Source organism: Ictidomys tridecemlineatus, chromosome 2 (genome assembly GCF_052094955.1).
Source record: "Ictidomys tridecemlineatus isolate mIctTri1 chromosome 2, mIctTri1.hap1, whole genome shotgun sequence".
Lineage (NCBI taxonomy): Eukaryota > Metazoa > Chordata > Mammalia > Rodentia > Sciuridae > Ictidomys > Ictidomys tridecemlineatus.
The window spans coordinates 90,641,764-90,668,992 of NC_135478.1; the positions used below are offsets into that span (position 1 = coordinate 90,641,764).

General features: G+C 53.6%; 1 protein-coding gene across 13 annotated transcripts in view; it reads right to left on the minus strand.

Annotated features, from left to right (window-relative positions):
* Positions 1-27,229, minus strand: part of Cux2 (cut like homeobox 2) — a 230,097-nt gene that overhangs the window by 164,772 nt on the left and 38,096 nt on the right. For 2 of the 13 annotated variants that reach the window (XM_078039147.1, XM_078039146.1), the window contains exon 1: positions 7,081-7,198. The exons of the other annotated variants lie outside the window; for them this stretch is intronic. The gene's annotated coding sequence lies outside the window, so the exon portion shown is untranslated. Of the gene's footprint in view, positions 1-7,080; positions 7,199-27,229 lie in introns of those variants that run through there. 13 annotated transcript variants of the gene reach the window in all.

Here is a 27,229-nt window from a genome sequence, read left to right on the forward strand (position 1 = left end):
AAACGCTATGGGACGAGGGGTCTGGCTGCTTGGGCTAGAAAAAAATGCAAGAAAAAGAGGAAGAGAAAGAGGTGGAGGTGGGAGGGGAGAGGGAGCGAGATGGAGCAGAGATAGGGACGGGGCAGAGGAGGGGACACAACAGATAATGGACCTGTGCATCCATACTGATATAACGACTGCATAATTAATGGGACAGACAGGAAGGCTCTTTAACTAATAAATGTAGAAGTACTTGGAAACAGAAAATCGCCATTTGGCCAACCGCACATAAGACCCGTGGCACACAAGACACTTCCAAGGATGCTAAAATTAGTGGGCAAGAAATGATGAGAAATGGTATTACATTGTCTCCAAATGTTTCCCTACCAGACACTCATTAATTAAAACGGGGAAAACAGGAACTTCTCAGTGGGGAAACCAGCGGACATCACCTTGAGCAAGCGGCCAGTTTTCATCAACAGCCACAGGATGGGCAACCTCAGTGCACAGCCTCACCCCTGCAGTACTTCTGCCCAGATCGCACAGTTGGCACTCCATCGTGAGCGAGCTTCCTACATCCCCCACAGAAAGACCTTCCACAAAACAGCCAATTTGCAAGCACAGGGTCAAGTGGTGAAAGACCAGGACTGAAGAGCTGCGTTCACACTGATGGAGACTCAGGGCCCTGACCACGCGATGCAGCGGCAAGATCCAGAAACGCACACTGCGTCCAAGAAGGTCACTCCTGGGACAAGGGGCAAAATCTGAGTTAGAGCAGAGTTGAGTGAATGACGGTGTTGCGCCCTGGCCGGTTTCCCGGATTTTGTCACTGCTCCACGGTCAGGCTGGATGTTAACATTCAGGGAACCCAGGGAATTCTTCATCGTGTTTTTGTGACTTTCTGTAAATCTTTTTGTAAGGGTCTCAAAATGAAAGGTTAAAAAAAAAAAGTTATAAATGAAGTACACGTGAAGCCTCCCCTAACTGCTCTCTTTATGTATTTGCTTTTCATCATATGAACTGTACCTTCAGGCGCTTCTCACACTGGAGCTGACCAGGTCCATCCCACACCTGTCCCCTCCCTACACCTTCAGAACCACACCTGAGGAATGGGCATTCAGCTACAGGGCAGACACCCCAGCACCCCCAAGACCCTGAGCCAAGGATAGAAGGACGGAGTAACTGTGGTGCAGTGGTGGCATCTGACCCTGCCCCTTAGCTGCAACAACTCCCGGAGGCAACAAAAAGATTTAGCTGGGAACACAGAGAAAAGAATTGTAAGTGACGCCTACATGACAACTTTGCCGGATTAGATTAGGTAGAAAATCCTGAAGAAGGACAGTCGTGTCCCAGTGGATGCTGAGAAGGTTTCTGCAAAGGAGAGACTGGCCTCGGCTCTGCTGGACCCATGCCAGGTAGGTGGGCTGCGTGAGGTGCCTGCGGGCCAGGCCCCAAGCAGGAAAGTCACCAGGGGTTTTGCCAGATCTTGAGCATGATTCAGGGGGGACAGAGCCACTATACATTTGTGAGCACCTGTCAACAGGGCAGAGGTGCAGATTCAATGAAATATGAGTCACCACTTAACCCGATGCCTGCCGGCATCGACCAAGGGCGGTGGCCTTGCAGACCACCACTGCAGCTGCCCATGGATCACGGCACCCGAGCTGCTGACCAGCATGCCCCACACTCCATTCTGCCACACCCTCACCCCTCCCTGTCCCTCTGCCCTCTCCAGACCACACTGGACAACAGCTGATCCCCACCTCACCAGTGACTTTCGGTCCTCTTTGTATTTCTGCCTATGAAGCCCTGGGATAGGAACGTGTTTTCTGCCCACCCTTTTCTGGCACAGGGTGCTGAACTGATTGATGTCATGGCCTTCCTTCAGGAAGGGGTCCAGGATTGCCTGAGTCAAAATCCTTCACCCTTCCTCGGCTCCACTGGCACTGCGCTCCTGTGTCCCCAGTAATGAAGACCCATCGTCAGTATTCAAATCAGCACTGCACCATTCAGCCATGCTCTGGGTCCCCTGAAAAGCCCATGCAGCATGAGTACTGCTTTCCCACTGTGCAGACAAGGAAGCCGAGTCCCAAGAGGTGAATCCACTGGCACAAGGCCACTACCGTAGAGGATAGGGGAAGGCTTCTGCCTTGTGCCAGGACAGGCAGCGAAGGAGGCAGGAATCCACACTTCCCGCCTCCTGGGCTGAGCTCCTGCCTGAGGGAGAGTCAGATGCACCCCAGCACACATGCCAGGAGCTGTGGCTTCCACAGCAGCCCCTCCTGAGCTTCAAACCACCTCACCTTCACCAGTCACCTTGTCCTCAGCTTCTCCCCAGGAGGGAAGAAATCAATAATCGTTGCCTATCAACTTGATTATCAAACCAACGACATTGGGCCCCCGAGGCCACAGGTAGTCCTTCTAAACCCCAAGACCCCATCTCAATACAGTTAAAAGAACATTTTCTTTTAATCACCCCAAATATTTCTGAGGAGGTGGGGATAAATAAAACTGCTTGGGGAGAAAGCCAGGAGATGGGTCTTGCACACAACCTGTACCCCAGTGGGGCCCCAGGTCTACTCTGGGGGCAGCAGTGAGGCCTGCTCACTGGCTGGACTAGCCACAGCTCAGGACCACTGCTTAGAGGAAGCACGTCTCAGGATGCAGTAGCAAGAACCTAGACAGTGTCACGGCTTCAGGCCCAGCAACCAAGACTGCATCCTAGTCATCCTCCTCATGGGCCACTGTCCCCTCCCCACCCAGTCCTTTCTTCAAAAGAAGAATCCAATAGTCTCTGAGGGCTTTAGTGGCCACAAGTCCAAGTGTGGTCCTCAGCGGGTCAGCCAAGGACAAGAGCAAGGGCTGCCCTGGGAGTCACGGGGAGTGGGTGGGGATCCTCTGATCTCCAGTGTCCCTGACCTCAGGGGGGTCTCCAGGGCTTACTGGGCTGCTCTTTGCTCCTGTTTGATAGGAATGGAGTATAACACCCCTTCATACCTGATTCTGCAAACAGCCAGGATCCCATGAGTACTTGTGCTGTTCCAGGTTCTTTTCTTAAATATATTATATGAAATATCTCATTTTTCAGATGAGGAACCAGGGATCAGAAAGGTGAAGCAACTTGCTCCATGTCACACAGCCAAAAAAGCAAAAAGCTGGGATTTGAACCCAGGGAAGCTGTATGAGAAGGCCTGTCCAAGTCTTTAGGACCCATTTATAAATGACAGGGTTCAGCAAAATGATTTCTGGGCTTCCTTTAACTCTGCCTGTCCATGAGCCTCCCATGAGCCATCCTGGGATTTGGCTTCTAAATGAAATCCTTCTCACTGGCCCAATCCATCAACAAGCACTCACGGGGTACCTGTCACGCTTCTTACACTATGAATGGGAAGGGGGAGGAAAAAAGCAAAAATGACGTTCTGGCCTGCCAGGCACCCCAGCCTACCTGACACCAACACAGCGCAGCTGGGACACAGCAGAATTAGGAACAAGGCAAAAAAAAAAAAAAAAAAAAAAGACAGCTGTGCCAAGGGAGATAGAGGAGGGGGCAGGGAGGACAGCGCCCATAAGCACAGAGGACAAGGGTGGCAAGAAGTAGGAGGGAGCAGCTGGGCCAGCTGAGGAGCCCAAGCAGGACTAGAGAGCAGGCAGGTCTGGGACAGTGAGAAGGAAGGAAGGACACTGCAGGTGCTCAGAACAGCTCAGGCGAGTGCACAGACCCATGTGGGTCCAATCTGTGAATCCTGGGACATTTCCTAGAGATACTGGGAAAGTTGATTTCCTGCCCAAGGAGTTGGCAAGCTGGTGAAACAGCTGCCAGGGGAGAACCCTGGCTGAGAACAAAGCCCACCCACACAGGCAGCTAAGCCAGGAGATGAACAGGATGAGCAAACATCCTTCGAGTAGCTGGATACAGCCATGCCTGAAGTCATTACCTGGAACTTTCCGGGCACATGAGCCAATAAAAACCCTTTTTGGTTTAAGCGGGTCCTAGGTGAGTTTCTCTCACATGGAAGCTAAGACTCCTACTCCTTATAGTAGAGAACACCCCCAGAATCCCCCTCGCTGAGACACTCCTGGAGACGTCCACTCGAGATTCATTCATCAACCAGCTCTATTGCTTCACTTGATCCCACGGGGCATCTCCTTGCATCCAGGTACTAAGATCCCTCCACAGCAGAGCATGACTGCTGTGGTCACCTCCACCGCCTTGACCCCTTGCTGGTCTGCCAGTCGTATGTGTACCCATGTCTGTTTCCTGCTAACTTCTCTATCTCCAACCCCCGCCATCGCAGCCCACCGACTGCTTCCAGGACAGGTTCCTGCACCACTGTTCTGCAGGGGGAGGGAGAAGAGAGATCCTTGCACGGAAAGCTGCCAGGTTCGCCTGATCCCAGCACTCCCTTGGGCCCAGTGGGCCTAGGGGCACCTGTCCACCCACCCGTCCACGCACTTGCTGGGACTACTGGACACCTGACCTTTGGCCCAAAGCACCAGATTGAGTCTGATTCCAGGATGAGCTCCTTGGTGAGATGGAAGAGGCTCCACCCTGACAAGCCCATAGGGTGATAGGAGTGCCCTCTCTATGAGGAAACTTAGAAACTCGTCTGCTGCTGATAATGGAAACACGTCCCTTCCCATAGACACTACGGCATCAATTTCAAATATTATTAAACTGGCAAGAAATGTTCCCTTGCAAAAATATAAACTAATAATAATAATGATCACTTCTTTAAAAAGATCACTTGCTCTGCCAGCTTCCAGGCTAAATATTTTAGCTATACAATCTTGTTGAATCTTTGCTACAATTTTATATGGGAGTGGGATAAAGAGAAGCTCAGAGAAATTATGCAGCTGGCTCAAAGTCACCCAGCAACTGAAGGAACCAGAATTTCTACACAGATTTGGAAGATACCAAAATGTCTCCATGGAGAACCTTCTCTCTGTAAAATGGGAGTAGGCTGGATCTACTGTGAGGAGTTCCACAGGGACTAGAGGAGGCCACGCAGTGTGCTCAGCTCACAGCTGGACGGATGCAGGGTGCCTCACCCGCAGCCTGAGTCTTACTCATCACTAATGTGCCCTGGCAGGGTCCAAGGAAGGCAGTGCCAGGCGCAGGGTAGCACCAGGCTCTGGGGAAACACCTCACCGCCCTCGCCCTGCTGTCTGCTGAGGACGCTCAGACATCAGTCGGTCTCAGAAGTCAGTCGGCCTCAGACGAGTGCACACACCAGCCGGGTGTGCTGGCCCGATGCATCTCGGAGGGGAGATGCCAGATGGCTCCCCTGACTCCTGGCTGCCGCCCAGAGCGACTAAACCCAATGCTGCGCCCACTTGCCAGATCATTGCAGGAGAGACGAGCATGGCGCTAGGGTGGCCCAGCCACATAGGGCACCCACCCAGCACCCGTGGCACACCACCCGGTCCACCCAGCCAGGTGCCTGGCTTACGGCTGCAGGAATGAGCTCACGCTGTGTCTCTAGGGAGGATACCGTCCCTGGTAGGATGTTCTAATCTGGGTTCTGCGCCCAGAGATGACAACAGCAGCTAAGGCTCCGTGGCACTCTCCGAACCTCTTACACTAGGTGTGGAATTCAGCCCTCACAGTACCACCAAGCAGTGGGTACTACCATTAGCCTCGTTTTACAGGTAAGGCAACTGAGGCACAGATAAAACAACCTGTTGAGATTACTTGCAGATAGGACACAACCTAGGCCACCTGGCCCATGCGAATCTGCAATATTCAAGACAGACCCTGAGGTTATAAGTGAGAAACAGCCCTGACCCTGGCACTGTCACGATTCCATTTTACAGGTGAGAAACCTGAGGCTCAGAGACATTAAGCAATATCCTCAAGGCCACACAGCACTCAATGGCAGGCTCTGGACCTGCAGTTGGCACTGGATTGATCATATAGCATTCTGTACAGCACCTGGTTTCTACTGTGTGATATCTGACTCCTGCACCCCAGCCACCCAATTCTGCAGAAGGTGATACTTCAATAAAACAAATCCCAAAGGTATGATGAACTAGACAGAGATAGAGATTCAAAAGATTCCTCTGGCTCTGTGGAGAAGAGCACTCCCTGAAGGGGACGGTTTTCTGCCTTGGAAAAGGAACTTTGGCAGATCACACTCTGCAGGTGGCCAGGCTCAGGGCCACTGCAGTGTGGTTGTGATGGGGGGAAATCCCCAACAATCTGCAGGGCTGCAGCCAGCATCCCACCCCCAGCTAGGGGAAAGCTCCCTTGAAGGATCACATCTGTCACCCAGGAGTCCCACTGGCCAGCAATGGGCATATCTTGGGAAAGCACATTCTGTGTCAAAGTCATTTCCTATTTGGAAAGCATACCCCCAGTAGGACACCCACAGTCTTATCAGCCAGGCCACGGAAGGCAAAGCCCCACCAGGCCTTGCTGGTTGGAGTGGTAGGGGTTAAATATGTCCACCACCCTCGGAGGGAGCCACCAGGCCAGAGCTAGGGCTACAGGAGGAGTGCAGCCTTCTTCCCTGTGTGTTGATCTAGTGCCAACGAGGCTGGAGACAGCCAGCTGCCCCAGGGGCTCTGCTGGGGCTCCCAAAGCCAGGGCACCACGTGCACTCACACACAGCACTCACATGTGCTACAGACCTTCTCACACGTGTGCACGCTCACCCAGCACTGCCCACCCCCAGCAAGCTCTCACACCACGCAGACACTCACACTCCCAGACACCCTCCCCCACGCATGTTCATGGTTAAACACACGCTCGCATGTTCAAACACACGTATGTATGTGCACTCCCAAATACACACCACCGACATGCACACGTGGTGTGGACACCTGCAACCACACAGACCCACAGACACACACCCAAGATGCACACTCACACACAGAAAAAGATATATAGGGTCCCAGATCACCACCCAGCCACACCTGGGGCACATTCTGAGGACAAGCACAGAGAGGCAAGACAACCCGCGAACACACACACAGCCAAGATCCAGGCCTGTCTCACATATGGATGACCCTCAAAGCCACGATGCACACAGGGAACCACATGGAGAGACACACACACACAGACATAGGACACATACATGAATTCTCAGCCTGGGCACTCACCCTGGGCAGCTCCTGCCCTCTCCCCACTGACAGAGGCCCCTGGGAGCGTGCGGTGCAGCCCGGCCCAGCAGCCAGAGCCGCTGCGAGGGCAGTCAGCAGCGCCGCGGCACATAAAAAGTGAATGTGCAAAAATAAAAGCGAAAGGCTGCGATACAGCCGTCCCCTTCCCACAGGACTCCGCGCTGACGCAGGTTCTGCTCTGCAATAAACATTTTCATTCTAATTTTAAAGACATTAGCATCACCTCCTTGGCTCTGGATCTAGCCAGACGGCATCTCGCCTCCTGCACTGTCCACTGGTTGTGCTGAGAGGGGACACAGGGTCTACCCTGAACCACGGCCCTGGTCTGGGGACCCACGAGCCACCAGGTCTGATTGTACACCACCCCTGTGGGCCCTGAGTTTAGCCCCTGATTAAATAGTTGGGTGGTCAGAGGGCCTAGGAGCACCAAATCTGGCAGGGACACCCCCAAGATTCCCCCAAGGATTCTGTCTCACCCAAGGGATCCAACTCTGTTTCCACCAGGAGCGCCATGGAGGGGAAGGCAGCTTCCAGGGGGCAGGGTGTGCACTGGGCTCCTCTGCCACCCCATGAGCACCCTGCCTGCAAACCTGGCTCGCCTCACGCCTCCCACAGGGCCCACCTGGTGTCCAGGCTCTGCAGGGCTCCAGGGAGAAGAAAGCACATAATGGTCTGTGAAAGCTAAGCACACCGTTTACAGAGCAGGGAGGCCCAGGCCCCAGAAGGCTGCCCTGCTCCATCCTCGGCTCTTGCCTGGCCCACGCATCCTGGGGACCCTGGGCTCTGTGATCAATGATCTCCAAAGTCCTCCTCTGAGCCTTTGCCCAAGCTGTCCCTCCTGCCTCTCCGCCATGTCTGTGCCTGACTGCCCTTCAGTTCTGAGTTTCCAAGTTACTTCCCTTCATATAGCTGGAGGTCTGTATCCCATGCCCATGGGGCCCCCAGTTCCTGCCGGTGCTGAGCTGTATGTCATGTTTGGCCTCCTCCAGGAAATACCTCAGCCCTCTAGACCCGCTGAGCACCTCTCCACCTGGCTTCTGGCTCAACACAGCTCCTCCCAGGCCGGTTCTGTCCTGGCCTGTCTCTGCCTAGAGGCTCCCCAATGACGGCAGGGCACAGCATGTTCCCTGTGTCGGCACAGCAGCCCATTAGATGGTTGTTGAATGACTGGATACATGAACAACCAGCACACACTGGCCAAGGCCAAATCCCCCAGCGTGGCTCAGGGTCTTCTTCCTCAGGACTTGCACAGAGCAGAGCCATCAGGAGAGGGAGGGAAGCCCTGGCTAGAGACAGAGAGGTGACAAAGGCTCCCTGGTCCTATAGGCTCAGCTCTGGGGCAAGGGTGACAGGCCCCCTCTGGTCATTCCCAACCACTACCACGTCACTCCATTGCTAATTAGGGCTCTATGGTCCTGAGCGCAAAAGTATGGGGTGGAAAAAAGAAATGTCAGCAGATGGCTCACGGCAGCCTCCGCATCTTCCCTCCAGGGACTGTTGAGTCTCCCTTGAAATGTCCCTATACCAGCCTTATATACAGTGTGGCCTGGCCAACTGCAGTGACTCCTCCCTTCTCCAATCACCAACCCCCCCCCCCCCCGCCAAAGCGCTCCTCTGCACACGGCCTCAGAGCTCTCTGCAACACACAAGTGCCCCCACCACTCCTCTCCCCAGCTCAGACCTTCAGTGGGTCCCTATGGTTCTTGGAATTAAGCCCTCAAATCCCCACCCTGAGCCTTGGGAGGAAAGTCCAGACTGTACCCAATAGTCCAGGAGGTCTCGCCTGACCAGATGCCCACGAACCACTCCTCACTCACCCTCCCAATTCAGAAGCCCACAACTCCCTGGAGCCCAGGTTCTCATCCTCTGTACCAAGCCACCCGCATCCCCTGCCTGGTAAACTCGGGCCTCAAGACCTGCTGCAACAGGCCCTCTGTGGCTCCTTCCCAGCTCCTGGCTCTGACCACCTGCTGAGCGTGGCTCCCACAGCTACAGAAAAATGCCATTTTGTGCTATAACGGGTGGCCTTCTTCCCCAGTGACCCCCTGAGAGCAGGAGCTGTCTTATTTATCTAAGGGCTCCCCAGATCCGGCCCAGAGTAGACACATGAATATGCATTAGTTATTGCTGCTGTGATTAATATAATTTTAAAGCTCCCTCTACTGCTGGTGCTTTGCTCTCAGCTTCTAGATTAGTTTGTTTTTCATAAATAAAGCCAAAAAGAAAGACCCAGGCTCCTTTGCTCCCTCCCAGGCTCCCCAGGCTGTAGTCTAGAGGGAAGAACTGGAGAACTAGCAGGTAAGCAATGGGGGAAGCTGTCCCCAAAATGAAATCAGAGGCAAGGGGAGATGACAAGGCACATCAGCCCAGGACAGAAGCTGAGATCCAAGACTTTAGGCCCAGCCCAAAGCAAAGTGGGCCACTACTGCAAGGCCACAGCTGGTGGGCTCAGGCGACACTCAGGACTGAGGATCCCGTATCACCTTCCTGGGCACTTTAGAAGTCAGGACTCACTCATGGTTAACATGAGAAGAAAACAGGAAGGAAAGTGCCGGATGCTGCCTGATGGATGGGCAAGACCCCCCACTTTTAGGATTTTTTGCACTTAGATCAGAGACCACGTGAGGCCAAGCTCTCCTCTGCCCGAAACTTCCAGCCAGGGTGCCTGGCCAGTTCTACCTCCAGTCAGAAGCCCACCTGGTGGGAAAGCAGCCCTGCTCTCTGGAGGGAAACTGGGCTGGTCAACAGGGACTTCAGCCCCAGAAAGAAGGAACAGGTGACAGGAGTACCAAGAGGCCTTGGGCAAGTTAAACTCATTTCCTCCTACAGAAAATGGGTAGGAAGTGCCTAAGATTCCACAGGGGCATGCCCAGCAGAGTGACACCCCCCTCTCCACTCTGCCCCATGCACAGACAGGGGCCATTTTAATGATAATCTGAGTAAACCAACTGGCTTCTGGGAAAGGAGCCCTGGCGGACAAGAGAGACCAAGATCCAATTGTCCCTCACCGCCCGCCCGTCAGGAAGGGCTGCATCTTGGCCCCTCAACATGGCTGTGAATAAGAACCAGACTCTGGTAACAACAATGTCGAGTGGGGCAACTCCTGTCTCTACTTGCTGAAGGGGCTTGGTGGCACCTTGTCTCTGGCTCTCATTGACCTGTGAGCCCCTCCAAGCCCAGCAGGCAGGCCCAGCCAAGCCCCTGGCGCTTTCTCCTGCCCCTCACTGCCAGCTCGGCTGGGCCTGGTGCCCTTGCTGGAGGAGGCTCAGACTGACGGAGGCCGGGGCTCAGGGGCCGCTCATTGATCTCTGAGCACGATGGTAAGCTGCTCCCATTTTCAAGGGCTCACTCTAGGCCAGCTCCAGACCCAGAATTGCCTACTGCAGTGCCAGTGTGTCCCCCAATTATGGCTTTGAGACACTGAAGTGGGCGACAGCGCCCACAGAAGGCAAAGATGGACAGAGGCTGTGAATTTCCCTTGGGTGGCAGAGAGTAAATGAGGACGTAGTAACAGTACGATCACAGCAACCATCTTCTCAGCGAGAGCAGTTATAGCTCATGGACGCCAGCTGGTGCCTGACCTTGCATGAGTCCCTGCCCAGGGCCCTCTCATTGCTCCTTGTCACAGCCCCAAGAAGGTAGTATTGCTGTGTTTACGCTACAAAGGAGGAAACCGAGCCTTCAAGTGACAAAGTCATCTCCCCCTTCACTCCATTTTATAGACCAAGAAACAAAACTCAGAGAGGGCAGCTCACTCACCGGAGGACACAGGGCAACAGACCGCGACTTGATTCCAGGTTTATCTGAACTTCGTGCTCCTCAGCATACCCGTTCCCTCCCCAGGAAGACCCATAGCCTGTCATTCAAGAACAGTGATGGAGTCCATAAGAAATTCCAGGGTCTATTCCGTGCTGGCACAACTGAGGTGAGGGCGATGAGCCCTGGGGCCCTTGTGGCTGACCTTTGAAGACAGAGAATGCCAAGCCTCATCGCCCTCGAAGTGGCGGGCACCACACAGGGTCTGGGGAGGGTCCCATCATCCAGGAAGCCCTCCTTTTCTCAGAGACCAAGAGTGGCCTCTCGTGCAGTGCCACCAGCAGCCGGCACTGGTGTAAGCAGGGCTCGGGGAAGCCACACACCCCTGATCGCTGTCCCCGCCACCCCTCTGAGCTCCAGCAACAGCAGCACTTACCTACCTGGAGGGGAGGCCAGCTCCCAGTCCCTGCAAACTCCTCTTGACCTTTGGCCATGACAAGGTGGCAGGGGCTGCTCAGGCCGGGCCCAGCCGCGGCCCCCGCCTCTCCACCCGACTCTCAGAGTTATCGATTATGCCTCTGGAATGGCCAGGATAATTCTGCTCAGCTTCAAATACCTGATTCTCAGGAATCCCTTGACCAGGAGGTCACAGAGCTGCCTTTAGAGCTTGAGGGAGATGCAGCCGGTCCGCGGTTCACACCGCACTGCGCCCTGGCCATCAGGCTGCCCGGCTGCTGCTGGAGTCCACCAGGAGATACTTATTTAAACAGCCTCTCAAGGCTTCTGAGGAAAGTGCAGTTATGCATTTTCCCTTCTTGCTGGCGCGAACGACTATAGATAAACATCAATTCGCTCCTGCGGATCACAGTCACAGTAAATAAATTTTTCAGGAAGCTTGAGATCTGCACAAAGGCTCCGCCAAGCTCCCATTTCACACAACATCAATGTTTGGCCTCCAAGAAATAAAAGCTCTAAGGTGGCCATCGCCAGGGCAAAATTATCAATTGTCAAATCACTTTTAAAAGGGAGAGAAAACAATCACTTCAGGGAGACGGTTCCTCCTGTGGCTTAAAAAATAAAAGGTGGGCAGATGATTACTTCACCCACAAGCTAACTACCAGGACTCGCCCCTAAGCATGGTGTCTGTCCCCCAAGTTTCTGGCCTGGGATCCACTGCCCCCAGGAACTGGTGCAGCCACAGCCTAAAGCAGCCACTTCCGGCTGAGTTCAGTGACTTCAATATCTCAGGCGCTGAGTTATTTTTACTTTCTCAAAGTGGGTTTTTTTTTCACTACTTTTAGAAGTGGCAGACGAGGCTTGTCTATTATAAAATATTTGTTGCAAACACACATATACACACACACACACACACACACACTCTCTCTCTCTCTCTCTCTCTCTCATTTGCTCACCACCCCACACACAGTTCCTGTCTGTGTAAAAATCTCAAGTCACCACGGAGTAAGGGACAGGAGAGGGGAAAGCCGAGTTCTGCTCCTGGCAGGAATGGGCTTTAGGTGGCTCTGAGTCTCTGGCTCAGTGCAATTCTGATGAGCAGGGGTTGGGGCAGCTCTGAGCTGAAAATCTTGAGAACATACCAACTTACAGGTGGGGAGACTGAGGCCTGGGAGAGCCCAAGGAAGGGAGAAGTGGACTCGGATGTAACTGCATCTAAATCAGTTCTAACTCTGGCTATACAGACGAGGCAGGCAACTTCAACCTGCCTGAGCCTCAGTTTCTCGATCTGTAAAGTGGGATTGAGATAGGAATTTGGGAATAGAGGGAGACATACTAAGTGTCACAGAAGTACCCATTAACCACTGAAATGCCGGAAACACCCATGAACCACTGCAGCTCCTGGGTGACAGTTGTTTCAACACAAGGGCAAAGCACAGCACAGGAAAATTGCATGAGATCACGTCGCTCCCCCGGCCCCAGACCCTCGCAGCCGTCCCGCTATAGATACAAGCACCCCTACCAATGGGCTGCCTCTCCCGCTGGAGATGGCCTGCATTCTCCTTTGAATATGTACCTACTTTCCTAAATAAACCTGTCTATGCCTTTGACTGGGGTGGGCTGAAATTCCGTTCTATCAGGTATGCCAAGAACCCACTGTCCTGAGTCAAGCCCCCTCTCTCTCTGGAAACTCCCTAGACTCTTCTTTGGAGACACACCTTCTCCTGTGGCAGGATGGCTATGGTCTCCTCCTCGCAGGATCCCTCCATTCATATCTGCCAGCTTTGTTCTTCAGGACCCAGGCCCACGTAGGCAATGGTTGGCAGGACTAGGAGCTGAGAGGAAGGAGCACTGTTCTCGGAGTCAGTGGATCCTCGGCCCCATGACTGCAAATCACAGTTCCTCCCCAGATAGTGAGGCCATGGATGAGTCGGCCTCCGGCATTAAAATCCACAGTGGTGTCTTTGTGACCTTCACAGGGGAGACACTGTTATCATCCCCACTTATACAGAGGAACAGAGAGACTCTGGAAGAAGTGAGCAGGCAGGACCCAGGGACAGGAGCAGACGTGGACTCACCACGGGCTCCACTCCTCCCCACCCCCACATGCCCTGCGTGTAGCAAGACGCACTCTCCATTTCTCAGTCAGTGCCACACTTAAGAGGGAAGGTGGAGGCTTCTTCCTGCCTGAGCTGGGGTCTCGTCCCCACGTCCCCGCTCCTTGCCCACACGGCTCCAAGTGCAACAGACGGCTTTGCCCACAACATCTTCTAAAGGTGCTTGTGCTGAATTGTAGTCCCCGAAATTCACATCCAGAACCTCAGAATGTGGTCTTCTTTGGAACAAGGATCTTTGCTGATTTAATCAGCTAAATGAAAATGAGGTCATATGGGGCCAGGGTGGACCCAAATCCAGTGACTCTCTCTTCACAAGAGAAACACATGCAGAGCACCGGGGTGGGGTGCAGCAAGGGAGTGAGGCAGCTCCAGGCCAAGGCTGGCTGACTGTTCCTCCAGCCTCAGAGGGAGCACGGCCCTGAGCACAGCTGGACTTCAACCTTCTGGCCTCTGGAACCAGGATGGGACAAGTTTCTGTTTTAAGCTCCCAGGCTGTGGTACTTGATAACAGCAGCCCTTGGAAATGAACACCTCAATCTTCTGTAAAAAGGGCCCAGAATCTGGGCAAAAGGATTACCTGGGCTTTTGGGAGGTTCCAGGCAGGATGGGATAAAAAGTCCAAATTGCCATCAGCTGGGCCACGGGGATAAGTGTTCAATCCCAGGCCTCGGAAGCCCTGGGCACTTCTCCATGGGCTTGGGGTCTGCACAGAGAGGAGTAAAGGCTGCTGGGGACACCTGTCCTTGGCCAGCGTGACCCCAGCTGTCTCCTCTGGGTCTTTGTTGAGTCAGGACATCCACTGTGACTGCTTTGGGGCTGTGACTCTTATTTCCCTCCCCAGCAGAAACATGGAGGTCCACTTCCTGGGGGCACTTATTGCTAGCTGCATCCCACCAAGGCCTTCCTCTTACTAGGCAGTATGTCCACTGCCCGGCCCCTGACTGGTGGGCTCTTAACCTCCTAGGCAGATCTGCATAGAATCTGGGAGGGGCTGAAGGCCCTAGCTCAAGGCCCTCTTAGCTAGGACCTGGTGCAGCCTGCCACAAACTCCAGGCCACTGGGCTACAACACCCTGAGATATAGGAGGCTGTGCAGGGAGCCAGGCACACAGGAGGTGCTCCATAAGTGCTGCTCAGTGGATGCTGAGGACATGTTCTGGGAGAGCAGTGTTTCTCCTGAGATAAGCAGAAGGGAGAGGGCCCCACACCAGATCCAGAGTAGAGAATCAGCATGTCTACTGAGCCGATGAGGGCAGGGCATATCTGAAAACGCACTGGACAGAGCAGGGGAGTCGGTGTCTCTAACACCAGGACCTCATCCCCCCGGGGTTCCTCGTTGCCTCAGGGTGAGGTCTGGGGGTCCTGTTTCCTGGGAGGGTCTGAATATCATTAGACCCTCACTGAGATCAAGGTTGCCTAGAGATGGGGGGTTGGAAATGACCCATTTGATGGATGAGGCTGAGGAGCAGAGAGGCCAAGGGATCTCCCCTTTCTGGCCGGCCCAGAACCCAAGACAGAAATCCTGCTCACCCCAGATACTCCCACACCCAACGCCTCCAAGAGCTCTGTCAGTTCTAAAAATTGCCCTGGGTCAGCCCATTTCTACTGAAGTCCAGTTCTACAACTTGGTCCCCAGGCGGCTTGTCAACAGCCTCCTCCCTGGCCTCATTGCCCCCACTCACAGCTCACCTCTGCCCCCTCCACTCCACCAGGCAGGAGAGGTGCCCTTCTTACATGCACTCACCTGCATGGCTTCCTGTATACCTCAAAATGAATTCCACACTGTCACCAGCCCCGAGCCCCCAGCCTACACTGGGCTGTTTTAACAGAAGAAAAGACAAGAGCCAGAGTGCCTGGGTTTTGCTTTGTGCCGTTTAGTGCTCAAGCATTAAGGACCCGGTGACGGTTCCCTAGAAGCACCCGCATCCTCTGAACTTCGCACCTGTGCACTGGCTGCTCCCCTTTCCCTGCAATGCCCTTCCCTCTCCCTCCTCCTTCAGGGCTCAGTCATCCTTTGGCTCTCAGCCCAGGTGAAGCTTCTCTCAGGAGGCCTCCTCCTGGGGGAGCCGCACTGGGCAGGGAGACTTGGGCAGGGGTTTTGCTCCTCTCCATACACTGCTCAACCCTGGGCCTCATCAGACTGGCCAGAGCTCCAGACTTTAGATCTCAGATTCCGCAGGAAGTTTTTTCCTCACAGTGTTTCCAAGTATGTTTAAAAAAAAAAAAATATATATATATATATATATATATATATATTTTAGTTATACATTGACACAATATCTTTATTTTGTTTGTTTATTTTTATGTGGTGCTGAGGATCGAACCCAGGGTCTTTCAAGTGTGAGGCGAGCGCTCTACCGCTGAGCCACAACCCCAGCCCCTCCAAGCATGTTTTGTTGTGTACTCTCCATTATTATTCTCATTTCTCAGATGAGGAAAGCAAGATCTGAAGAGAAGCTGGACGCCCAAGGCCTTGGCCTGGTGATGGGCGGAGCAAAGCCGGGATCCCAGTGCAGCAGGACTCTGGCTCCAGAGCCTGTGCCCAATGAGCTGTGATCATGACCCTCAGGTGCTAGAGCCAGGCAGGCCGCACTCCTACCCTAACACCCCCGGTTCCTTGCCCTTTGCCTCAGTTTCCCCTCCTGTAAAGCAGGCAGAGCCACCTCTGACATCACACGCCAATGCCCTGGACGAAGGCAGAAGGGGCGGAATGGAGAGGGGTAGTGACTCAGGACAGGAAGCCCAGGGCAACTCGGGGCCCACTCCCTCCCCTGCAGAGCTGTTAGCCACTGGAGAAGAGGCTGCCAGCCTTATGGTAAGGTGTCACAAGATCATGTGTGTGACAGGTAAGCTTCGTGACTGCTCAGCATCCAAACCACCTGATTAGAGGAAGGAACCCAGGGTTAGAACCCGATGCTCCAGCCCAAGTCCCATTTCCACCACTTGGCAGCAGGCCATCCCTCAGCCTCTCTGAGCCACTTCCTTATCTGTAAAATGGGGACACCACATGTGCCTACCTCACACAGTGCTCTAAGGACTGGAATCAATGGATCCCATGGAGAGGCTCCTCCTGCTGGGCCTCCCACATGGAACGCAGCGCTTTCAGCCCTGCCCCTTCCCTGTAACTGAATTTTTGGAGGTAACTGTAGAGGTATGTTCAGTTTAAACCATCGTTCCCCTGGTGCTACAGAACAATGTCAGAGCTGGGATGCTGACATTAACACAGTCAAGACACAGCATTTCCATCCCCACAGGGTCCCTCATGGTGGCCTCTAATAATCACACCCATGTCCCTGCTGCCCATCCCTCAGTCTCCTCTCGGCTCCTGACTCGTCTTCTCAGGGCTGCGGTACGGAGGGAGCGGCCTCCTTCCAGCCCTTCCCGGGGCTGTACACTGACAGCCGCTCCTTTCTCAGGCTGAGCAGGGTCCCTGGCGTGGACATGCTACAGCCTCACCACCAGCGTGGTGGAGAACAGCTGGGTTCTTTCCACCTTTAGGCTCTCATGGATAGAGCTGGGAACGTCTGTGCACAGGGCTTTGCGTAAACCCAAGTTTTGAGTCCCAGGCAGGATTAAGTTCCCCTCACTCCTACACCCCTCCGAGCAGGCAATTCCATTGTTCAGCAAGTCCCCAACTAGGCACCTGCGACACATAGTGCTGCTCCAGACCCAGGGATGCCCCCTTGGCCAATTCCAAACTGAGGAACTGGCAAAGGACTTGGGCAAAGACCACTCCCCTGTGACACATATGCAAGAGGAGGGGGCTCCCTGGCTAGTGAGCAAATGAGTGGTGTCTTCCAGGAGCCAGGCCAAGGGCTAAGCACTCAGGTGTGTATCGCATTCTAGGTAACTATGCGTCACCTCAACCTGTCAGCAGGCCAGGAAACCCCAAAGGCAACTTGTCCTTCAGGCGTTATCTTTAGGAAGTTCCTGTGATAGGAGAAAAATCCTACAATGTTCCCATCTCACAGGCTTCAGAAGTGGTCACTGATAGCTCCAACACCAACAGGTCACTCTGCTCATATGCTCCCCGTGTCCAATATCGTCCTAGGGTTTTTAGATGCAGTGACACTTGTGATCCTCATCAATTGTAAACTGCTCTCCAAGAAGCAGAAATTAAGGTTCTATGAGGCTAAGCCACTGTCATAGAGTACACGGCTGGGAAGGGCAGAGCCAGGACTTGAACCTTCTCTGACAGAGGGGATTTGATGGCCTGAAATGGAGCCCTCTTCCTCTCTTGCTCCATACCCAGGTCTCTAGGTCCAGTGAGCTGCTCACACAGCCACCGCATACTCCATCAAAGCCCTGGGCAGCAACTGTTGCTAACACACATCAGACAGCTCCTCCACCAGTTGTGAAAGACCTACACGCTGGTCACCTCAATCAATACGTTCTAAGCTCTCTTCCCGGGGGGAAAAAAGGGAAATAATCAGACATTCCCTGATTACTTATGGAATGTGTTCTGAATCCTGGGGAAACATCAGGAAGCCAGTGGGGATGGCTTCTGTTTTCATCCCCTCAATCTCGATGCTCCCCTCCTGGAGGTACCTCCAGCCACATGCTCCCAGCGCCAGTGGGTGAGGTACTGTCCCTGACAGCGACATACTCTTCATCCTAGGTCCTGAACTCCTGAACTGCACTGCTCTTGTGACAATGATGCATGGGAATATTTAACCTCTGATATGGCTATGTCTTCAGCAGAAACAGAAGGCATCCCCTCTCGCTGACAGGGTTGAGAAGTTGGTGGGGTCAGTTACTGTGGCCGTTACCAGAGAGGCCTAAACTAACCACCTGCCACCTCCAGTTCACCAGGAGGGACCAGGAATCTTGCTGCGGAAACCAGGCCCACAGGCAGAGCCTCTGGCTCCTCTGGCCACATCTGTTCCTGACGCCTGATCTCACACCATCCACAGCATCTCCCAAACCAAGTTTTTGGGCTCGGAAAAGGTCTCTGTCAGCACCCACGGGTATGACTTTGAGGCACCAAGCACCCACTCCACTTAGGCCCCGCAGGAAGGCGAGGCGACAGCAGGGCAAGAAGGTCTCTCAGCTCTTACACTTAATGGGAAAGAGACAGACAAGACCTCAAATAAACAAGCCAACACCCCAGCACAAACTGAGACAGATACTAGGGAGGGAACCCATGTGCTGATCTAAAGAGGGAGGGCAAGCTTTAGCAAAAACGATCAGAAACAGTCTCTCTGAGAGACAAAGGAACCAGCCAGGGAAGGAGCAATCTGGGCAGCAGAAACAGCACATGGCAAGGTCCTGAGGCAGAATAAACCTAGAGTATTTCAGAAACCAAAAGCAAGCACGGAACTTCTTTAGCTTTATCTCCTTCCACTTTCTACTCAGTCCCATCCCCACAGGCTTCCATGATGTTCCCCCAAAATTTGAACCACATTCCCACCAGGGAATGCCTGAACACCTTTCGCAACCCTCCCTGGGTTTCCACATGGCCTGCTCCAGATGTGTGCTGGTGGATGGTTAGCAACGGGTTAGGTGGGGTGGCAGGGCCTGTAATCCCAGCTATTCCAGAGGCCAAGGAAGGAGGATCACAAGTTCAAGTCAGCCTTGGCAACTTAGCAGCAAGACCCTGACTCAAAGAAAGGAATCAAAAGGGCTGGGGCACAGCTCAGTGGAAGAGCACTCACCTGGCATGTGCAAGGCCCTGGGTTCAATCCTCAGTACCCCCCATAAAAGGGGTAAATGATAGGCTCCCCAGGGAGGAAGCCCAGGTTTGTGGTATTACCAGGTTCCGTTGTGTGAGCATTTCCAACATGGCTGATTCCAAGCTCCCTGACTTCACAAGTGAGGAGCAGAGAGGGGGCACACAACCAGCTCCCACAAGCTGGCGTGAGTCCAGCCCTATGTAGATTGGAGCGTGCCCTGCCCCCAGGCCTCAGAGCAACTGCTAAGGTCCGGGCTGGGGCTGCAGCTTAGGGGCAGAGCACTAGCCTAGTATGTGTGAGGCACTGGGTTTGATTCTTAGCAACATATAAAAATAAATAAAGGCATGCTGTCCCTCTACGACTACAAAAAAATTAAAAAACAAAACAAAACTATGACCCTGTCCCACCTGCTGCACTCTCTTTGGCCATGCTGATTGCTACTGTGTTCAGTGCACATCTGTCTGTCTCTCCATTGCTCCTCTGGGGACAGGAGGTTCGGCTCAGGACAGGAGACCTCCCAGGCCTCACCAGGGCCCAGATACCCAGGCACACAGCAGATGCTTGAGCGATACAGGAACACTAAGAAAGCTGTGTGGATGGGCTGCAGTGACTTGCGGGAGGACGGGAAAAGATAAGGCTAAGGAGAAGATTTGTCTGCGAGGGTTCCTGTGCTGGAAGCGTGGCCCCGGGGTACTGGTGTGGAGGTGGGGAGCTGAAGAGGGAAGACAGCGAGCACGGGTGGGTCGCTGAGCACCGTTAGGTAGCTCTCCAAGGCCAAGAGTGAGTGTGGCCCTGGATTCCTCTGCCTCCCGTGGCCCATGTGACCTCTTCACACATGGTCCCCACTACCATGATACCGTCCCATGAGGCCCTCATCAGACTTGGGCTTTCAGTCTCACAACCCGTGAGCTAAATGCACCTTTTTTCTTTACACATTATCCCACCTTAGGTTTATTGTTATAATTACAGAAAACAAACTAAGACAGGAGCGTCATGGGGGCCAGTAGCCAAGGCCTTGGGGACCCTGATGAGGCTTTGGCGTTTCCTCCTACCAAGGCAGAAACTCTAGAAACTCATGGAGTTTTCTGAACAAGTGAGCAGAGAGATTGATTCATGTGTAAAAAGATGCCTTGGGACTCTCGGTAGGGAGGCTGGAGGGGTGGATGAAGGCAGAAGCCCAAAAAGGTCTCCTACAGTCACCCAAGTGGCCGGGAAAGGAAAGGATGGAGAGACATACCCAAGAGGCATTCAGGAGGACAGTCATCAGGCCTTGGGGGTGATCTGGGGAGCATGGGGAAACTCGCTGGGCCCCAAGTTCTTCTTAGTACCCTGCACCCAACAGGGACCTCTCCAGAGCAGGGTACCAGGAGTCCAGAGCGACAGACAGGCACTGTGGGCCATCTGCCAACTGCCCGCCACGTGGCTCCTCATTATACAGTGCAGCCGCCGCTGCCAAGCCTTCACAGCCCCTCTCACGCCGTTTGCTTTTAAAATAGAAGTTTCCTGTGAAACTGCAAATAATTCATCGCTGAGTCCTTAAAACGTTCACAGGTATTTAAAATGCTATATAATCAAGTTCACAAAAATATAAAGTGTAAGCGTTAAAATACTTTAATGTTCTAATTAAAACAGACCCTTCTGCCCCTGCCTCTGACTCCTGTTTACTATTTCAGTAACAGCCAGTGGCCTACTCTGGAATGCTTTTTTTTTTTTTTTCTTTTTTAGATTGTCCTTAAAAGGGGAGTAGGGGAGAAAAAGTTCAGTTTGCTCTCTCCAGCACTCACTGAGGCACTGAGGCACTGAAAAGTCACACTCCCAAAACATCCACAGGTTGCCAGCTGCCTTGGCTGGGGACCTCCAAGGGGCCCTCCACCTGCTGCCCTGGAAACACAGCTGGTGCCAGGCAGCACCAGGAGGAAGGAGCTCAGGAGATCTTCATGCTCTAAGAATCTCCTGCCCCAGCCACTCCAGGCCTGCTCTGCCAGGCCCCGCTGCTATGGGCCAGAAGGAGATCCTGTTTGCTCATAAATTCTAAAAGGATGAGTCAAGTCTCCATCTCTGCATGGCTTCTCCACTCGCCCTTCCCGCTGCAAACTCCTACTCAACCCAGTTCTCAGCACAAAGCCTGCCTCCTCCAGGAAGGCTTCCCTACCAATACTCCACTATTTCCAGAGGAATCACACTGCTGTCTACTCTCCCTATTCTCTGGGCCAAGGGTGGCTTGTGACCCTGCTCCTACCAAAAGGACCCTGAATGAGCAAATCCTCTGGGTCAAAAATGAGCCTCCCTGTTGACAGCAGCCTCTAACACACTGCCCAGCCCCTTGTCCAGGCCTCTCTGCCAGCCCAGGGCTCCCAGTGTATGACTCCCCCAACCCCCAGCACATGCGACCCCTTTACTGACTGGGCCTTATGAGCCCTCTGCCTTGGCTACCACACGCTCACTCCCACCAGGCTGCAACATCAGGGAGAGCAGTTCTGCAGCCACCGGGCCACTGTGTGCACACAGCAGGTGCCGCCAAATGGCCCAGGACAGAGTCCCAACTCCCTGCCTGACCTCGTCCTGCTTCCTAAGTGTGTCATTTCCAGCTCGCTCATCCATTCAGTGAGCTCTATCACAGACCCACTTTGTGTCAAGTCTTTGAGACACCCCAATACACACCAACCCTGGGGTCTCCAACCCCCTCACCCAAAGGTTCCTCTTCTGTTCCCACCTGTCCCTGGCCCATGGTCCCCCAGTTCTCCATCCTCAGATTCTGGCCCCAAGAAGGGCAGGCTCCAGCATCTCCCAGCAAGGTCTCCCCAACCTCCCAACCCAGCCCAGGCTCCTCATCATGCGAGTCCCTTGACCTGTGCCTCCCCCAGTCCTGGGCCACATCACTGGGCACTGGCTGCCTTCCAGCCAGCTGCCTTGCTCCCACTCCACCTGACACAGAGGGTCTCAGCTGTGGCCAATCAGCTCCTAGGGGAACTGGCAACATCTGGACACATCTTTATTGTCACACTTGAGGAGGAGGCAACTGCCGTCTGGCAGGTGACAGCCAGGGATGCTGCTGAACACCCTACAGTGCATAGGACAGTCCCTACCACAAAAAGGCCCCCACTGTTAACAGTGTAGAAGATGTGACCTCATGACAGAATCCGCACACCCTACCCATGCTCCAGTGCCCACCACTGCCCCCCGTGGCCCACCAAGCTAACCAGAACCCCTCCTCTGGAACTTCGGGCTCTCTGCTTCTTTCTCCCTGCCTGGCCTCCATCCGGCCCCTCCACAACCCAGCCAAGCTGGCCTGCTCAGTGCTGCCGGGGCCTGGCCTCGGCCCCTGCCGAACTCTGTCCTCAGAACATCTGCCTGCTCTGACTCTGGGCTTTCGAGGTGTCAAGGCTTTCAAATGCCCCAAATCTCTCCCAACTCCTGGCTGACCTACCTACCGTCTCTCCTCTGCCCCCAAACCCTGGGCTCTGACTTTGGGGGCCACCTGCTTTCCTGCCCGATTGTGCTTCTCTCAGGCTCTTTGGAGAGCGTGATCTCACTCATGCCTGCGCCCAAAGTGCCCTGCATGGTGCTGCACACAGTGGGTGCCCCAGAGACCCGCAATTTGTGTAACCCCTCTTCCTACTAAAGCTTCAAATCCAGCAAACTTCCAGAATGTGCACCAGGCCAGGGGTCAGCCTTTCTTTTGAACCACCTGAGGATGTGTCGTGATTTTCCCCTTCCTTCCGTTCCCCCTTGATCTCAGCTCAAGGAAGAAGGCCAAGTTGCCCTTGTCCACAATAAGAAGCTACCAGCCATCACCAAAGACACCCCAACCTTCCCAGGGACACTCCTGACCCTTTGTGGCAGATGGATTTCAAATGACAAACTAATACATTCCCAATGCTGAAAACCTAGAATCCTCCTTCAGACAGCCGAGCACAGGCACAGCGACAGTGTCCACCACCCAAAGAAAGAGCAAGGCAGACTGTGTCCTGCGCTCAGGGGAGTGGCCGGGCACTTATGCGCCACCCCCCTGGGAGTGTGGTGCTGCTCTCAAGGCAGGAGAGGTGGCCTCAGCACTGCTGGTTTTGGGGAAAAGCTCCCAGGCACAGAGATGGTCACCTGGAGTTGGAAGGCCACTGGCAGACACTAGAAATGTCAAGGGACAGTGACAACGCCTGCTTCCTTCTTCTTGCCCCGCTTCGGGCTAGATAGCACTGCTCGGCATCACCTCTCCTGTGTCCTGCAGCTACCCCTTACTTTCATTTTGAGGTCCCTCACAACTGCCATGAACACTGTCATGCTTTTGGGCCAGCCAGCCTGGACCCTCTCCGGAGGGTGTCAACCCCTCCTACAGGAGCCAAGGGCGGGGGAGCCAGTGTCTGCTCTTGCAAGTCAGAGTCCTGGAGGCTCAGAAGCCAGGCGTCAGCCAGCGAACAAAGCTCTCCCTGGCAAAGGAGGCTCAGCTTTTGTAACTTACAGAAGTCACAACCGTACATACTACTGGGCAGTGGTTCTTCTCCAAAGGCAACGTGCCGGGGCTGATTCCCGGGGACCTAGGTATCAACTGGTCTGTCCCTCTTACAGGCACAAGAAACTTCTCTTATTTTTTTTTTTTTTTAGACCAGTCCTGGGCCTTGCACATGCTAGGCTAGCAAGCACTCCACCATGGGCTACATCCCCCAAACCTTTTCTTTTTAATTCTTTCTTTTGAGACAAGGTCTCGCTAAGTTGCCTAGCTTGCCCTCAAAGTTGTGATACTTCTGCCTCAGCCTTCTAGGTAGCTGGGATTATAGGCAGGCATCACCATGTCAGGCCGGAATGTAGTTCAGTGGTAGAGCACAAGGCTCTGGGTTCAATCCCAAGCACTTCAAAATAAACAAATAATAAATAAAATCAAACAAACTTTGGAAGGATCTGACACACACCTTGAGAAAGCTGAAACTCCAGGGCGTGTCCTTGGCTGGGCCTCTGGGTAGATGACAGCTAGAGGTGAAGGAGAGGATTGGTGTCCTGCAGTAAGTAGTCCATGAGGACCAATGACCAGGTATGAGGACTCCCACTCCACTTAGCAGAAGCACCATACCCTGAGGAGGGCCCTGATCACTCTCTTGGCATTCTCAGTCCTAACGGCTCCCATATGTTCAAGAATCGCTGTGTCAGACATCACTCAATATTCCCAACTCCATGGAGCTGTTATCAGCAGCAACTCCCTGTGATAGCTGAGGACACTGGGGCTCAGGAAAGTTCACCTGCGGTGATATCAGCACTAATAACAACTCAGAGGTGCTGAGCACTTACTCTGTACCAGGCACCGTTCTGAATGCCTTCCATTATATTGACCTTTCATTAAGCCTTTCAACAGATATTAATTGAGAATCTACTATGTGCCAGGTGCCATTTTAGGTGGAAGAACACAGCAGTAAGCAGGCAAGACCAAAATCCCTGCCCTCTAGGAGGTGAAGTTTTAATGGGAGAAATCAATGAAAAAGAGAAATGAGTAAAATATGTGTTCAATCACATTAAGTGTTAAGGAAGAAAAAATACAACAGGGAAGGGAAGTGAGGAGTGTGCCTGTGTGTGCACGTGTGCACGCAATGAGGGTGTAGTTCGTGGCCAGGGAAGGCCTTCCTGAGAAGGTGATCTGATAAGAAAAGAGGCAGCAACAAGTGCAAAGGCCCTGAGGTGGGAGAGCGCTCAGGCTTCAAGGACAAGAAGACCAGATATGACTATCATTTTCCAGACATGCAATGGAAGCCCAGGGAATAAAGCTCGGGTCACAAAGCAGGCAAGTGGACATGTCAGGACCAGCACCCAGGGCTTGCAACACGAGATCAGATCTGAGATCTCTTGATGAGTGATCACCATGTGTCTCATGTGAATAAAGATGCTTGTGAGAGCCCATTTGTCACGTAGACCATGGTGAAATGAGGTGTCCTCCCACCCAGTACCAAAGCCACACTCAGAATATCCCACATGGACACCCACAGGCTTGTAGACACCTGCACAAACATTTCTGTTCCCTGACAGAGCAGGTAAGGGAAGCATTGCTGGGGAACGTGCAGCTAGGAAGGTAATAAATAAAGCCGCCCGATCAATGGTTCTGGGAGCAGAGCACTAGGAGGGAGGAGCTGCTCCTCGTGCAGGCAAAATCCAGCTCCTCCAGGTCCCACCACGTTCACAACCAGGACCAGCAGCAAAGGAAGCCAAACCCAGGGGGCAAGAGAGAGGCCAGCAGGAGCCCTGGGTACAGCTGTGTGATCACAGGCATGTCGCTGCCCCTCTCTGAGTCTTATCTATAAGACCTAGAAGGTGAGGCCAGTCCTTGCCCTAGATGCCACCACAGGTTCACGTGGTGTGTGTCACAGTGTGTCACAAATGATGTGGACAATTTCAGTTAGATAACACGTGCCTGTGGCAAAAATTCAGTACAAATGAGAACGTCCATCTCTCACCCACCCAAGACCTCCTTCCCAGGGGCAACCACTGCTGGAAATTTCTTATGACTACTTCTGGAAAGTTCTATACTAAAAGTTGTTCTGACTCGCTGGTATATGAAAAATCTGTCTGAGGTTACCAGCTTGTAGAAGGTGTGCTGAGATGTGAAGTTCCCGCATCTCTCTGACTCAACAGCCCAAGACAGAGCCTGCCACCAGCTCCCAGCTCTTTAGTTTGAGGAAAAGACAAGGGTATGGTCCACAGACAGGCAACATTCTGCCACAATCGTCCCTCCATTCCCATGGGACCAGGCCACAGCAGGCTTATGCCAGAGGTCTCACCTGGCAGGGCTAGCCCCAAATGCTGTCCCCTCTTCCTCAGCCACTTGGCCCTAGACCAGAGCTACTGAATCCACCCCTTTGCTTCCCTCCACACTGTCCTGGGCCACAGCCCTCATCATCACTGGCTGGATGGCCACAGCAGGCCCCTCCGTGGTCTCCCAGCCCCCACCCTCTCCTGACTGGTCCTTTTCATGCAAAACTCAAACAAGTTGCTCTGCTGTCCATGTCTCTTAGTGGCTCCCAGGGCAGGGAGAGGAAACTCAGACATGCCTACCCTCCCAACCTCCCTGCCTCCTGGCCTCCACTGTCCTCCAGCCTACCAGCTGCAGGCCCTGCCCTGGCTGTCCCCCAGCCTCCCCCCTCCCCACTTCTCCTCCCTCCTTGACCCCAGTAGACAGAGGTGCTCTCGTGGCACACCCCCATCCTTCCTCCCCACAATGCCCTTCCCTCACAGCCTGGATCCCCGCTGCCAGAATGGAAGCTCTAGGAGGGCAGGAACCCTGTCTCTCAGTGACAGTCTCCTCCCTACTCCTCGCACAGTGCCTGGCACCAGCATGGGCTCAGGGTTTGCTGAATGAATAAATAACGGGACCAGGAGCAATACCCCTCCACTACCATTAATGGTCCACAGATGCAATTTGCTCATGACTGATTTCCATACCATTGCTCTGAAACGTGCAGAGGGCAGGGCTGAAAACCCCAGCGAGCCCTGGTGCCCACAGGCCACGGCCACCCCCAGCACAGCCTGGGATCCTTTTGTCTCCTCCCTCCCTCTCTTGCTGTTACATTAAGCAAAATTTCTTCATTGGCAAATACATGCTCTTTCCATCAATAACCACGATGACTAAATCAAACCTTTAGCTGCTGTTCTTATCTCTTAAACAGACCCATGGATTTCCCAACTAATCAGAAGGGGGATCAAACGCTGCCATTGGAGGTGGGAGATAACCTGGTCAATTTCTTCCGGGAGGAGGGAGCTGGGCAGGAATTTGCGTATGGCCCCCAAAAAACAAACAGTCTTATAAATAAAGCCAGCCTCCACCCCGTCTCCACAATGCATCTCTTATTGAGTGAGTCAGGTGTTTGGCTGATTAAAAATTGATCCATTTCAAAATCTAATCAACAGAATAGGATTCTTTCATACGTTATCGAGAGAGCTGCTGACATCGAAAACCAAACCTGTTATTAACCCATGAACTCCAGTGACCCGCTCCCCGCCGCTCCCGGGGACCGTAAATTATTCAGTGGTCCAAGACTGGGGCTGGCGAGCCTGATGGATTTAGACCGGGGCGGCAGTCCAGGGGTTCGGGTCGATGGTGTGGCCCCACCAGTCCCCGGAGGCTGGGGTTCAGGACACTCAGGGTCTGTGTGTC